The sequence below is a fragment of the Strix aluco genome, chromosome 23, assembly GCF_031877795.1.
Source record: "Strix aluco isolate bStrAlu1 chromosome 23, bStrAlu1.hap1, whole genome shotgun sequence".
Classification (NCBI taxonomy): Eukaryota; Metazoa; Chordata; class Aves; order Strigiformes; family Strigidae; genus Strix; species Strix aluco.
Genome location: NC_133953.1, coordinates 6,264,326 through 6,278,064, shown reverse-complemented (window position 1 = coordinate 6,278,064; position 13,739 = coordinate 6,264,326). Strand labels below are relative to the sequence as shown.

Sequence of the window (13,739 nt, the reverse complement as noted above, 5' to 3'; positions counted from 1 at the left end):
TGTGTAGTCTAGCGAAATAAACTTCAGGAGAGGCTATGCCTGCTGCCTATAAATACATCAGGAGAGTAAACACAGGGGAAAGAAAAAAGTCCCCTATTTAAACTGCATAAAAATGTTGGCACAAGAACAAATAAGTAAAAATGGGCCTTGGAAAAAAAACCTTGTTTTCAGTGATGTTTTTAGTCTCTTGTTCAAGGCTGCAAGAACAAGAGTCTCAGTTTCTCTCTAAGAGAAAGCCTGCCCTGGCTATATAGTGTAGTCATGGAGAGGACTGGGTGGCTTAGAAGCCCCCCTGCCAACTCCTACATCCATGAGATGGTCAGATTTCTTAATTTCTAAATTCTGGGGAAGGAGGAAGACTGACCATCTGACAGATAAATATCTTCTATCTTTATACATATTGAAAAATAATACTGAGTCTTCCCAGCTAGGGGATTTACTTTTTGCTGTTATATAAAAAGCCCAGATAAACAGAGTGTACGATTTGCACATATACTAAATTCGATAATAAAATGTTTTCTTTTTTTAAAAAAGTGGCTCCTGTCTAAACATCTACCATAAGTTATCACTGCACTTTTTTCTGTATTGCCTCTCTTTATCTACTAAGCATATCCAGAAGCAGGAGGAATATCTCTGAAGATCTCTTCTTTCCCAGCAGAAGCTGGGTAAGACTGACTGTATGATCTCATCATCACTTTTTTGAAAACAGCTACCAAAGGGACATGTATTAACAAGTCCTTTCCCGGTGCTAGAGACAGGGAAACCTTCTAGAAAAGTTAAAAATCCTTTAACTATTTATGATGTTTTTTTAAGGCCTAGATACAGGACTAATTTTAATATAGAATATTCAACCTTTATTCAACTTTCGGGCAAACTCAGAAATATCAAAAAGCATTGTTAATAGTTTTGAGTCATTCCAGCTTGCTTAATGGAGAGGAAACCCAAACAGCCTCTGTGTTTACTTTGCAGTTGATGGACAAATGATTTCCTACTAATGACAATGCTCCTACATAACCAGAACTGGATAGTGGTGACACCTGAGCTTGAGTCCAAAATCAGCCACTGAAGTCAGGTACTTTCAATTAAGGATGGTGAGGCTAATTGTGGTTGAAGGTCTTTCCCAGAGAAGAAATGCATGCACTGAATAAACAGTAACCCCAGATGAAGAAGTAGTTGACCTGCATTTGAAGTTGAACTACATCTGTCCAACGCAGATTTCTGGGAAATGTTCCAGTAATTAAGAAGTCTTGCAACACAAAGAACAACTCTGCTGCGTTGGTGTTCCTGTACTCGCCGTCGCCTGTGAGCTGGGGCATCTACTGGTACCGCAACCACCTCGCTGCCTTGCTTAAGGGCCAGGACTCCACGTAGCAGCTGTGCACAAGAATGAAAAGTATTTTTCTCACCCTGTAAAAGCTTGCAAACAGGCAGTTTACATCAAAACTTGTGAAACACAAAACTCTCTCGGCTGATTTCTATCTTCCCCTAAACCCAGAGATCTCAAGACACCCTCAGAAGCAGCAGCCTTAGTAAATACGGTTATAATGGGGAGATATTGGTGTGTGAGTGGCAGAGTATTTTCCCCTGCAGGCGTTTTTGCAGCCAGAACTTGCTTTTCCCATCCCTACGCCACAGCATGGCTTTGCTAAATAGGTTTTCACAGTGAACTGAAATGCTCCTTTTTCCCAAGACTTGAGGCACCTCTTACCAAATGCCCTGTAAAGATATCGGGGGGGTGGGGCTATGGGAGTTGTTTCTTCCCTTATTACTGTGCCTGTTGCCTATATTTCTTATGAATATTGGGGGTAAATGCCATTCGGGTGGGTACAGATCAGGCAAAAAGGTGGCCAATAATGAATGTATGTGATGAAACACTTTCTCCAATGGTATGTTTTTAATTTAGTTTTAAGTAAAATAATTTTTAAATTTTTGAGATGGTTAGGTAGATGCTATTAAAACACACTTAACCCCCAAACTTCAATTAGTCAAACCTTTCCTTGCACTATAAGGGGATTAACTCAGCTTGTTCAAATAAACTAGTTAAAACTTTTTTTGGGGGGGAAATGACCCTGAGAATTAAAATAGGATAACTTTGTTGTATTTGTATGTGTTTTACATGAGGCCACTTTAATTAAATTTATCGTGGCTTGCTCTAAACCAGTAAACTCATATTTCTACCTTCACCATGTTCTGTATTCTCTGTGCAGGATGTAAAGTAATTACATTTCAGTTGCATTATAATTTAGCAGGTTTTAGGAGAAACATGGAGAGCTGAAGTTTTTCCATCTTCTAGATTGGTGTTTTAAATCACAGCCAGCTGCTGACTTGCACACAGGAAGTTAGATGGGTACCACAATGCGTAGCCCGATCTGTGCACAGTTTAATTTGGAAATCTAAGCACAAGTACCTACTTATCATGCACAGATGTAGTCTGGGAGGTCAATTGGGCCAGCGAGGCATCGTCTGCTTCTCTAATAACTCAAATGAGTTTACAGCATTTTTCTTTGTCATGTTTTCATCTACGTGCTTCTCAAAATGGGATAATGTCATAAAGAAAAATCAGGTAACCTCAACAAAACCAGAAACAAGGAGGTATAGACAGGAAAAGAACAGACAAGCTTTCTAGGAGGGCTGAAAGAGTGTTGGCGAGCAGCTTTAGGGGACTGTGGTCCAGGTGTGGGAGGTTTGTTTTTAAGGCAAAGACCTGTGAAAGTGGTTTTACTAGGTGAAGGGAATAGCTGAAGAGCTTCAAGGGAAAGAGTTGGCTCAAAAAGATATTCAGAAGTAAATGAAATGGGCTTGGGTTAAAGTATGCTTTTCCACCTGGAGCCTGAAATGAGGGAGAATATGGCCCTTGCTGGGAGGATGTCAGTACACATGCTTCGATGTGGGAGACAGGGCTGTGGCCTGGAAAAATGAGCCTTGTAGTGGCCACAGGGAAGAGACAGAACAGGCAAGACAGGACACATGCAGCAGAGGTAGTGCTGAAACAGCAGTATCCAAATGAGGTGATGCAGAGGCGGAGATACAGATCTGATGACCCAGAAGACAAGGGGGGAAAAGGAGGATCTGGTGAAGGGTTACAACGCTGTTCCAGACAATATAGGTGGATGGGGAAATGATTTTATGTAGCGTACTTGAACTATGAATATTAGAAATAAAAGAACCTAATGTGAAGGCTCCTCTCTCTCCGACAGCATGAAGCTATTGGAAAAACAAAGCCCATGCTGGAGCGTCCGAAACAACACATAAAATGTGGGCAATACAATAGGCTTTACATCACATTCCAGATCCTGCAGATGATGAATCGGCTTTTGCTGCATCTGGCAGCTTGTTGCAGCCCCTGTACACTTGCACTGAACCGGCCTTTCCAAGCTAAGAGGGGAAAAAAAAACCAAATGTGGGATAACTTTCAGAATATGACCCACGTACCGGGGAAGGACAGCCCAGAGGTCCCACGCTGTTTTGTGCCCAATTGTAGAACTGTATGTATGCAAACGTGGCACAATAGTGTGTGTTGGAGCCAGTAAATCTTCAAAATGTAAGGGAGACTCTTGGAAATCTCAAATAAAAATGCAACACTGAAAACACTTTGATTTTTCAGAAGTAATACATATAGCTGTTAAGACTTATGAGGAATAAAGCAGTTTTGTTGGGTCTTATGTATTTCCTCGTGCTATTTGTTATCCTAACATTTCAGCATGGTATAATGAAATTAGAACTGTTTTTATAGGATAGAGGAATAAATTGACTCCATCACTCTCATAATCCAGATTAAGAGAACTGCCCAGAGGAGTGAAAAATTATTGTGGAGGGGAAAAAAGCCCCACAAACCCAACAAACTTCTAATTGGTAATTAATTCTGCTCACTTCAGTTTTAAAATCATTTCTTACCTAACATTTTAAGGTCAAGTTCCTAAGTACAAGTTAGAAAATTTGCATCTCTGCTTTTTTTTTTTTTTAAAATCTTGATTGCTCATGGAAGGGATGGGTCAGTACAACAGGGGATGATTTCAATATATACCTGCACTTCTTAATTTAAAAGAGTAGCTCAGGCTTTCAAAAGACAGACCTAGTGGAGAAGTATGCTTAATTGCACCAAGATCTGACCCTCTCACTATTCTCCTGGGCAGAGAATGAGCAGAACCAGTTTTTGTAAAAGCAGTGACTCATCTTTAACCAAAATTTACCCTTCCTGTCTTAGTGGATTTTGGGTCAATTAGCCACAATGGCCCCTTGCAGGATCTGTAGCTGCCCACGCCTCAGTGGAACAGTGTTTATTATGAATGTGCACACACGCAGTTCATGAAGCCATTTGGAATAAAGTTAAAAGGTACAAAACACAGAGATTGTCTTATTTAAGAAATGTCTACTGAACTACTAGATCAAATGGCTTTCTGAGCACATGCTAATGTCAAATAAGGAATAAGAAAAGCAGTATTTTTCCATGCCACCATAATACAAACACCTCTTTAAGAAGAGCAGAAACAAAAGTATGGTGATAACCCCATTAGAATGACCAATTAGTTAAATATCCGAACAATAGTAATTATTATCCTTCTCTGAGCTGACATTTAGGACTTGGACACATATACCATGAAAAAAAGAAACGCCAGCACCAGTTGGGGTCCTGTTAGGCAGAAGGAGCCCTTTTGGGGGCAGTTCCCTCACTGGCTGACCCTCGACAGATATTAATAGCTCTTGCTTCAGCTTTTAATTTGTAAGTATATAAATAAAATTACAGCGAATCCCTCCAGACTGCTATTTTTGACACAATTTCAGAGAATTATACCCCGAGGGGTTGCGAGATGAAGCACAGGGGGCTGTGGAGATCTCATGCTCGCCTCTTCATCTAGCGGGGAGAGGCAGATGGACCCGGCCCTCCCTGCCGTGTAAAAGGGGGGGGGCCCGGCCGCCCTCCCCCCCCGCCCCGATAAATAAATCACCGTCCGTCACTCGGAGGCCGCCCCCACCCCGCCAGCAGGGGGCGCCCCTCCCCGCCCTCCCAGCAGGGGGCGCTGCTCGCGTTCCCCACACCTCCTCCCCCAGCAGGGGGCGGAGCGCCGCGATAAGAGGCGCGCTCTGATTGGTGGCGAGGCTCCCAGCGGTGAGGTGCGGGGATGAGAGAGGCGCTCTGATTGGTCGCGGGCATTCGAGGGGGGGGAGTAAAGGCCCGGGCAGGGTTTCCCCCCCCTCCCCTCCCCGTGGATCGGGGTCCCCCCCTTGCTCCCCGGCCCCGTGACCCGGCCGCCTCCGAGTCTTTTCTTGAGGACTTTTGTGCCCCATCTTCGCGGGCGGAGGCGTTTCAGCCAATCAGCGTGCGGCGCCGCGGCCTGTTGCCAGGCAGATTATGGTAATGAAGTCTGGGCGGCCGCCCCCCCTCCCGCTCTGCAGCTACCATTGTGAGGTGAGGACAGGTGGGGGGGTTTGGGGCCGCAGCGGGGCCGGCGCCGGCGGCCGGGACGCGGCACCGGCACGGGACCCCCTCAGGTAACGCGATGGGACGGTCCGGGAGGGAAGCCCGCTCCAGGGGCGCCGCGGGGACCCGCCGGGGGTTTTGGACTTGTTGTTTTAGTCGCACCCAAGATGGCGCCCGGAGCTGGCGGCTCCTTAGCGCTGGGAACGGGATAAACCGTTGGCTCCCGCGAGTGGGGGGGGGGGGCGAGCAGGGCGCAGTCATTCCCCTTCCCCCCCCGCGGGAGAGGTACAGTCCGCTTCCCCCCCCTCCCCGCTCCAGCCGGGATCCCCCACCCGCCCCGGACAGAGGGAGAAGGGGCTGCCCCCACCCCTGTTTCCCCCCTCCCTGCTTGGTACAGTCCGGACCCCGGCACCTCAGTGGCGGGGGGGTGCCGGAGCCATCTTGTTCCCCCCCTCCCCCAGCACTGTGGGCACCTCACCCCCCCACCCCCCGTTACTCTGGGCCGCTCGCTCCCCTCGCCCCACAGTCAGACCAGCTCCCCCAAGAGTATCGGCTGCCGGGCCGTCTTCTCTCCTCTGCCCGCCCGGCGCGGCCTCTCACCGCCAGCTCCTGTCCCCCCCTCCCCGGGCTACAGTGGTTGGGGCCGACTGACCGTTGGGCGCCCTCACGGGGGGCTGATGGCGCCTTCTCGGGGGGGTGTGAGGGGGGCGCGGTGGTTTCTCACACGGGGGAGCGGCGGTGGCGGGAAGCGGGAGGGCGGGCGGGCGGGGGGCACCTGCGCCTCCTGATTGGCCGCGTGCCTCGCGCCCCTGCCTCCCATTGGCCTAGTTAGGGGAGGGGGCGTCGCACCCCCTCCCCGGATTGGCTGCCGGTGGTGGGGCGCAGGGGTATATAAAGGGGAGCGGGTGGGGGAGAGTGGCAGTTTGGCCTGAGGGGGGCTGGGGGGCGGCTGCATCCGTGGGGATCCCGTGAGGGGGCTGTTTGGGTGCCCGTATTGGCCCTAGCGGGAAAAGGCTGTGGTCTGGGTGGCCTTGGAGCTTGGTGTGGAGGGCTGGTAGCCCATTCCTCCCCACCTTGAGGTGCCAGGATGGGGCCTGTGTGGATGGATTCGTCCAAGGGCAGAGCAGGACCAGGCTGGTGGGTTTGGGCCTTTTGCTGCTTCCCGCTGTGTGAGGTGTTTCCATCCAGCAAGGGCCCCAAGGAAAGGGCAAGGCCTGTGCGTGAGCAGAAGCGACTTCTGCAAGTGGAAGCTGTGGTGTTTGCCCCTGCTCTGCTAATGATGGTCTTCATGGTGGTGGTTGCCTCTGCCAAATGTGCCTGTTCTTGTGGCCTGAGGGACAGTTATAACATGTGGCTGTTTGATCTTGTGGACCTCTTGCTACTTAGGTTTTGGTGTTGAGTTGCTGTGTCCCCCCATCCTGTGCCACAGTTACATTAAAAAACTTAAATTGTTAAGTTGGAGTGGGAAAATAAGGTCTTGGTGCTCTGTCTTTCAGATCTGCCACCCTAAAGGGGCAGTTCACCTGTTAAAGCGTTATTTTCCCCTGTACAAGACATTTCAAGCTATGCATGGTCACTTCTTGCCTCTCAACTGCTCATTGCAGATCCTTAGAAGGGGCCTTGCAGGGCTCTGTAGATCAGAGTTAAAAACCTGGTTTAGGCTACTGAGCTTCATAGTCCAGAGTTAAAAACCTGGTTTAGGCTACTGAGCTTCATAGTCCTGAGAGTGAAATGGTCAGTGTTTGTGATGTGCTTTTTGCTATCTGAGTGCCAACCAGTAGTCTATTACTGATGCATTCATGGTTCTTGCAGGCCTTGAATGAACAAGCACAAAGCTGAGTGTCTGTAAGATGCAAATCAACGTTTCTGTTTCAGAGTTTCAGTGGGAATAGAGACTATACTGAACTTTAGCTTCTATTTTTAATACATTTTTTTTTCCTTTCTATTGGTTAAGTTAGAAGATGAAATGTGAATGAATCGTCAGCAGATTTTACAAGAGTTCTTTGCGTCTTTGGCAGAAATATAATAATGGGCAGTCTCAAACCTTCTAATGCCTTCATTTCTAGGAAAAAAAAAAGTAAGAGGGAGTATTTCTTTAGTCAGTCCTTAAAGGGAAAACTTATCTCCCGAATTGTGATGCTTTTTGGCACTTTGCTATATGCATGCTTCTCTTGTGCGTTAGGCATTTAAAATGAAGACACCTTTATTACCTTGGTTATAGGATGAGATATTGTTGTTGTTATTATCTGATGGAATAATTGATAATTTGTTTTTAGAGAGAAATGGGCATGTGATGTTGCTTGGCTTTCCTCTGGCACCCTTACTACTAACCTGCAAAGAGAATCCCTGGATGAGCTCTCTGATGGTAATTTGCTCTGCAGTCAGCAGCTACTTTGAGTGTGTTTCTGACCACCTGCAGCTGCTGTCAGCTGTGCAAACAGAATTTTAAGTGACTTATAAGTGTAGCTAATTACAGGGGCTGTCTTACTATTGTGAATTTTGTTTTGACTTAAACATGAGATCGGGTCTATTTGTCACTTTTATTTCATGCTAGTAAAACACACAGAAATAGAAGTTGTGTGGCAGCCCTTGACTGGCGTTGTATGTTAAGTTCCCACCTGTTTTAATGGACAGATAGCCTGATTTGTTCTCTGTGGTATCTGTGCTACTTCAGAGAATCAGCTATTCTGAAAGAGAGCGGTTTGATTATCTCCTGTGTTTTATGGTAGAAACAGTTTCAGCTAGTTACCTGATACTTTGTGAGAGAATAGTTGCAACAAGTGCTTGCTCACTGTCCCTCCGGGAGAAGGACTGCGACATGCGGAGGACTGGCCTTGAAGATCTAAGACATCTTTTCCAGCTCCTTGTTGCTTTGATGGGTGTGCCATAAGGATATAGATCAATTCATTATGCGCAATTTGAGTAAAGAGTGAGTTTGTGTTTGGCTGAGTATACAATTAAATAAATTGAAGCCATTTTTCCTTTCGTGGAAATAATCTGTACTGCCCCAGCCCTATGTGTGATTTCCGTTTCTAACTCACCAAACATAAATATTGTGGTTATGTATTACCTGATTATTAGCAGTCAGCCAAAATGCGCCAGAGCCAGGGTTCCTTGAAACAATATGTGCTTTTGATGGATGGGAATGCAGAGGAGGAGACGGCAGTCGTGACTCAGTCCTCAATGAGGTTAGAAACCTTCTTGCTGCAATGAAAGCGTATTCCTGCCAAGGGATCTCAGGAAATGCACCGACTCTGCCTTCTAGGCAAGCTGGGGTAATTAACTTAAGTGTGGGATATAGCTTTTTGCAGACACATGTGATGTTCCTTTTGAGCATAATAAATCATTTTCGTATTAAAAGCTGGAGGAAGACCTGTAGTCGTAAAACCCCCTTTCATAACAATCTTGCTGTCCTTGCGTATGGTTGGCGGGGGAGAAGAGTGGTCAGTGAGCTCAGTACTTAAAGGATTAAGCTAATAGCCCCTGCTATTATTGCTGCAGGGAACCCCAATCTATATGCAAGCCTCTCTTACACCGGGGAGTAAATCACATTAGCCGTTTCATGCACCATTATTGTAAAGTGGATTCTCATTTGAGATACTGCAGTGGCTTTATGGCTCCCTGAGCAGGGAGGTGGACTTCTCCCCTTGCCCAGCTTTAATATTCCCCCTTTCTTCTCATCCCGGAGAAGGGACAAAAATGAATGTTTGGCAGCTACTGGCTCGGGTGCTTTCTCAGCAGAATGTCCTTAATGAGTCTTGGAGAGGTTGCTGCAGATGAAGTCCCCAGAGTTTTTGTCTGTCTATCTTCTTGTGTAGTCCCAGCACTGAAAGAAATGGCCATTCCTTAACAGCAAGTGTGCCAAGAAAATATGGTTACTGCTGATCTTTTTTTTTTTTTTTCCCCTCTGATTTTCAGAGCTGAGCTTTCCTTTGAAGCATCGTATGGATTCACTGTATTCGACTGGTGTCAAACTCTTACATGGCAAATGCAAAATAACAATGACTTTGCTGTTAGTGGAGGTTTTCCTCTTAAAGCACCATGGACTCTCTAAGTGTTAGGGGTCAGAGGGGTGCCTACGAGGTGACATGGCACGGGTGCTGTGGTGGCTGAGGGCGACGTGTCTTCTGCTGAGGACAGCAAGGCTAATGAGGGCTTTGCTGTTGGGTAGAGGCATTTTTCCCCTGAGCAGTGCTTTCTCATCCTCTGGAGCGGCATGCAGCGAGTGGGGAAAGCTGCTGATTTAATAATACAACTTCAAAGAAAACAACACGCTGCAGGAACAGGAGAGAGGCGTTAGAGAGTATTGCGGTGGTCAAAAGGAGTTTTCAAGTGCCATTTCCAAAAAGATGAAGAACTGGTCAGGCAGTGACACAAAGGCACTTTCCGGGCGTGAGGAGAAGCTTCACCATTAATGAGATTTTTTAGATTGGATGTAAAAGGCAAGAACTAAAGAGGAAGGCATAGGTCTCTGACACCAGCAGGTCCCCAGAGGGTGTTGAGAAAAGGAAGGTAAATGTGAATGGCACACTGAAATGAACCTGTTTTGTTTGGAAGAGGTGGTTGATTTACTTGCACTTACCTGATGAGGCAGACAGCTGGATATTATGAGTGCACGGACACGTAGGAGAATACTCATCCTGCCCTCCAACTCTAAATCCTCCTAGCTGTGGTTAGCACCAGGTTGTCCTAAGCCTCGCTGAGAGATAAGCGCAGCGGCACGCTCGTGTCGCTTCCGAACTCCGAGCGTGCTTCTACCTGTGGAAAACATGGGCACGTCCTAGGGAGCTGAAGGGCAGCACCCATGGGTGCTGTCTCAGAGCTCCAGCAGACCCAAGTCAGAATGAGTTCTCTTCCGCTGGAGTGGATATTTTAAAGTAACGGGAGCTGCGTGGGTTCTTGATTCGCGTTGTGTCTTATATATAGTGACACGCTGCGTCCTGCCACTGACGTACTGGAGTGGTGCTGGGTTATATTTATACCTATTACTGTTTCAGCTTGTGTCATCACCCAGCATGGACTGGGTGAGGCATGCCTGCTATTTTGGGGAGGAAGAGGCTGTCTTCACAATTGCTGTAAATGGTTGAGCATCTCACGAGTTGGCACCGCTTCTGGCTGGTGCCCGCGACACTTATCAGGTCGTACGCAAACCCCGGGGCAGTGACGCAACCGCAGCCGATAGATTGGGTGATAGGTCTCAGAACGTGTGTGCGTCCCCCTTGGGCGTTGCAGAGCTTCCCGTTGAGGTGCTTGCCTCAACATTTAGCTTCTCTGAAAATATCTGACACGTGTGAGATATGGGGAGGAAAACCAACAATTGCAAAGGATAATCCGTGGGCAAACAGTGCAGAGAGCAAGCAGAGACAAGCGGAGTGTTCCCTTGCATGCCAGCTGTTTGGCAATGCTTATGTCCAGAATTTCATTTATTTCTGCTAAAGAAAACAACAAAGCTTCCAGCCAGACCCTTTGAGAAACTAAGTATTTTCTTTTACCTGTATCTCCCAAACTGGCTTCACTAACAGGCTTAGTGTGGAGGCCACACACCCTAACGTACTCATCATGATTCTTCTGCAGCTAACTTGAAAAAATATTGTGTCTACGTGCTGAGGTGGACATCTGCCTCTTCCTCGTGCAGTGAGGGATCTCTGCTGAGAGAAGAACATGGGGAGATTGTTAAAGTCTCGAGCACCGTGGCCGTCAGCGTCACAGCTGTAACGGATATTGAGGGGGGGCTTTAAAGAAAATAAGATCATGCAGGATTGATGAGGGAGAGCATCCTATGAAGGACTAGTGAGCAAAGTTATTTTGGTCTTCTCTGTCATCAGTGCTAGAAAACTTACTCAGGTGTTTGTGTTTCCTGGCAGTTTTGTTGTCAGTGACGTTTGACCAGATCTTGCTTTCCAGCTCCTGACCGTAACTGCAGGTTTTGTTTCACTATTGGCTTTTGTACCAGCTGAATTCCGACGCTCGCTCCTGCCTCGGGCCCTCTTCATTGCCTGGCCCTGGGACCTCGCTGGGATGTGGCCCATCTGCTCTTGCACTGCTGTCTCCCTCAGCACATCCCCGTTTCCAGGGAGACGTGCTTTCCTGTGTATTTTGGTGATGATAGAAGTGATGAGAATTCACGGAGCTCCGGTCTTTGATAGGAATGCGTACCAGAGAGGCAGATCCTGGGGTGTATTTTGAAGCCGAGAAGTTGAAAGCATCAGCAAATCCTGCAGCTCCTAATATTGTCTGATTATTATTGCTACACAATTGGCTGGGCTGAGCAGTATATTTTTTTCATTTCCGTGAAGAACAGCAGTTAACAGTACCATTTATAGAAACTGCACCACTGAGCCACTGAATTTGGCGCAACCTTGCTTTTTTCCCTGAGATTTGAGATAAGCACTAGCCTTTAGAACCATGGCAAAATGTAGAATTACTGTCTTCTGCTTTCTTTTCCAACTTTTTCGTACTATTTTGTTGCAGATATGACCCTTAATGCCCAGTTTTGTCTACTAAAAAACCTGTCTGAACCCTTCGGTCTCCTTTCCACTCAAATTCTAAGTTATTCGTGCCAAAATGAGTCTGCAGAAGTGAGTCAGCATCTTCCTTCAGACCTTCAGTATCTGCTTGTGGGGAAGGTCAGCCAAAAATTCTGTGACTTGTTGCACCATGTGGCAATAGCCGGAGCTCTGCCTTTCTCAATTCAATCACTGGTTAATTTAATTACATTCTTATTAACAGTATAATTAAAAAACCCCAAACCACCCAAATTTGAAACCTCGAGCATTTATATTTATTTTCTAAGCAATTAGGTCATTGATTAAACTACTGGCTATTGTTAGTGCAATTACCTGAATTGGCTCTTGATTAATAATGACAATCAAAAAGAGCTGTTTGGGATAAACCAGCCGAAGAATATCAACAGGATAGGCATTTAATTTTACGTAAAAGTTGTTGTTCAGATTATGTTACTGACATAAATGCTATCACGTTTCATACAAGCAGTTCTAGACGTCTTGGTGATCGCATACCTGATAAAATGAGCAATGGAATTCAGTGAAAGTGGTCAGATTAGATCTGAGAAAAATCCCTCAATCCTTAATAATGTAGCAAGTAGCTTTGAGATAGCTGGATGAAAGATATTATGGGGGGATGGATGATATTTATTTATCTATCTATCTATCAGCTTGTGTGTGCTGTGATATATAAATAAATAATATTTGATTGTAAATGGCCCTGGCTTTCAACACTTGGAGAGTAAAGCTGGTGTTTATCAGTCCCAATTGTTTGCTGCGGTTCATTTTTTCCTACTAATGAGATCCCCTAGCTAAAGCGTTGCCTGCAGGTACATGTATTTCTTTTTCCCTTTCCTCCTCAGGGCTTTTTCTGGATGTTTTGTATCAAGTAATACTAATGGAGGTAGGATTTCTGTTCCTTTATTCCCATAACCTAACGGTGTATGGGTCTCAGAGGAAGTCAGAACAGCTCCTCGGTCTCTGCTTGTGTGGGGGACCGTGTGGCACACGTGTACTGTGTGGCTCGGTATGAGACAGCAAACGTTAGGCTCTAGTCACCAACAGTGGCGTGACTTACTGTCTAGCGATGCCCCAAAATATCTTTCCCACAGTTTTTCTTTGTATATGTGGAAGGAATATGATTTTTTTTCCCCACCGCGCAGTTCAGTGATGTTAGGCTGAGACTTTTCTGTAGTATTGATTTATATGTTCTGGCCAGGACCAGCGGTACAGTCAGTGCTCGGGTCTGCAAAGCTTATTCGTTGCTGGCAAAATTGGCACAAGGCAGAAAGTGCCTGCTGCTTTTTTTTTTTTTTTTTCCCTCCCTATCTTTTTTTAGTTTGTCAATGACAAGCCAACTGCTAGCATTTATGGGAATAAATTATGACTAAAATAATTTGCATTTAAAATGCAAATGAATGAAAGCGTCAGCAAGGAGCCTTCTGCTTTCTTCCTGATGCACAGACGGGGTACTGGCATTGGATCAGCCCAGCGAGGCACTCGGTATAAAATAAAGTTAATTGGACTAGCTGAAAAATGGAATGGGCTCAGCCTCATGCTAATTCCTGGGCCTGTGATTTAATACGGCATTAGAGACAAAGGACTGGGAAGGTGCTGAACCACTGACTAAACCAATCACTGGAGCTGTAAATTATGCTTCTGAGATTCCCAATGGCAGATTGAGAGGCCCCAGTAAAATTGCAAGAGGTGAATAAAACCTAGCTTGGAAGCAATTTGTCAGGATCTTTGGGCTCGCATGAATTAGAGTTTTAAGTTTCATTGTTCTCTTTCTAAAAGTTGGCTATTGTAACACTGCC

General features: G+C 46.1%; 1 protein-coding gene across 10 annotated transcripts in view; it reads left to right on the top strand.

Annotated features, from left to right (window-relative positions):
* The first annotated feature begins 5,250 nt into the window (after positions 1-5,250).
* PRDM10 (PR/SET domain 10) overlaps positions 5,251-13,739 on the top strand; it is a 45,999-nt gene continuing 37,510 nt past the window's right edge. For 2 of the 10 annotated variants that reach the window (XM_074848615.1, XM_074848614.1), the window contains exon 1: positions 5,278-5,490. The gene's annotated coding sequence lies outside the window, so the exon portion shown is untranslated. Of the gene's footprint in view, positions 5,491-6,385; positions 7,785-7,859; positions 8,349-8,500; positions 8,695-13,739 lie in introns of those variants that run through there. The other 8 variants (XM_074848612.1, XM_074848610.1, XM_074848613.1 and 5 more) reach the window with 8 other exon arrangements.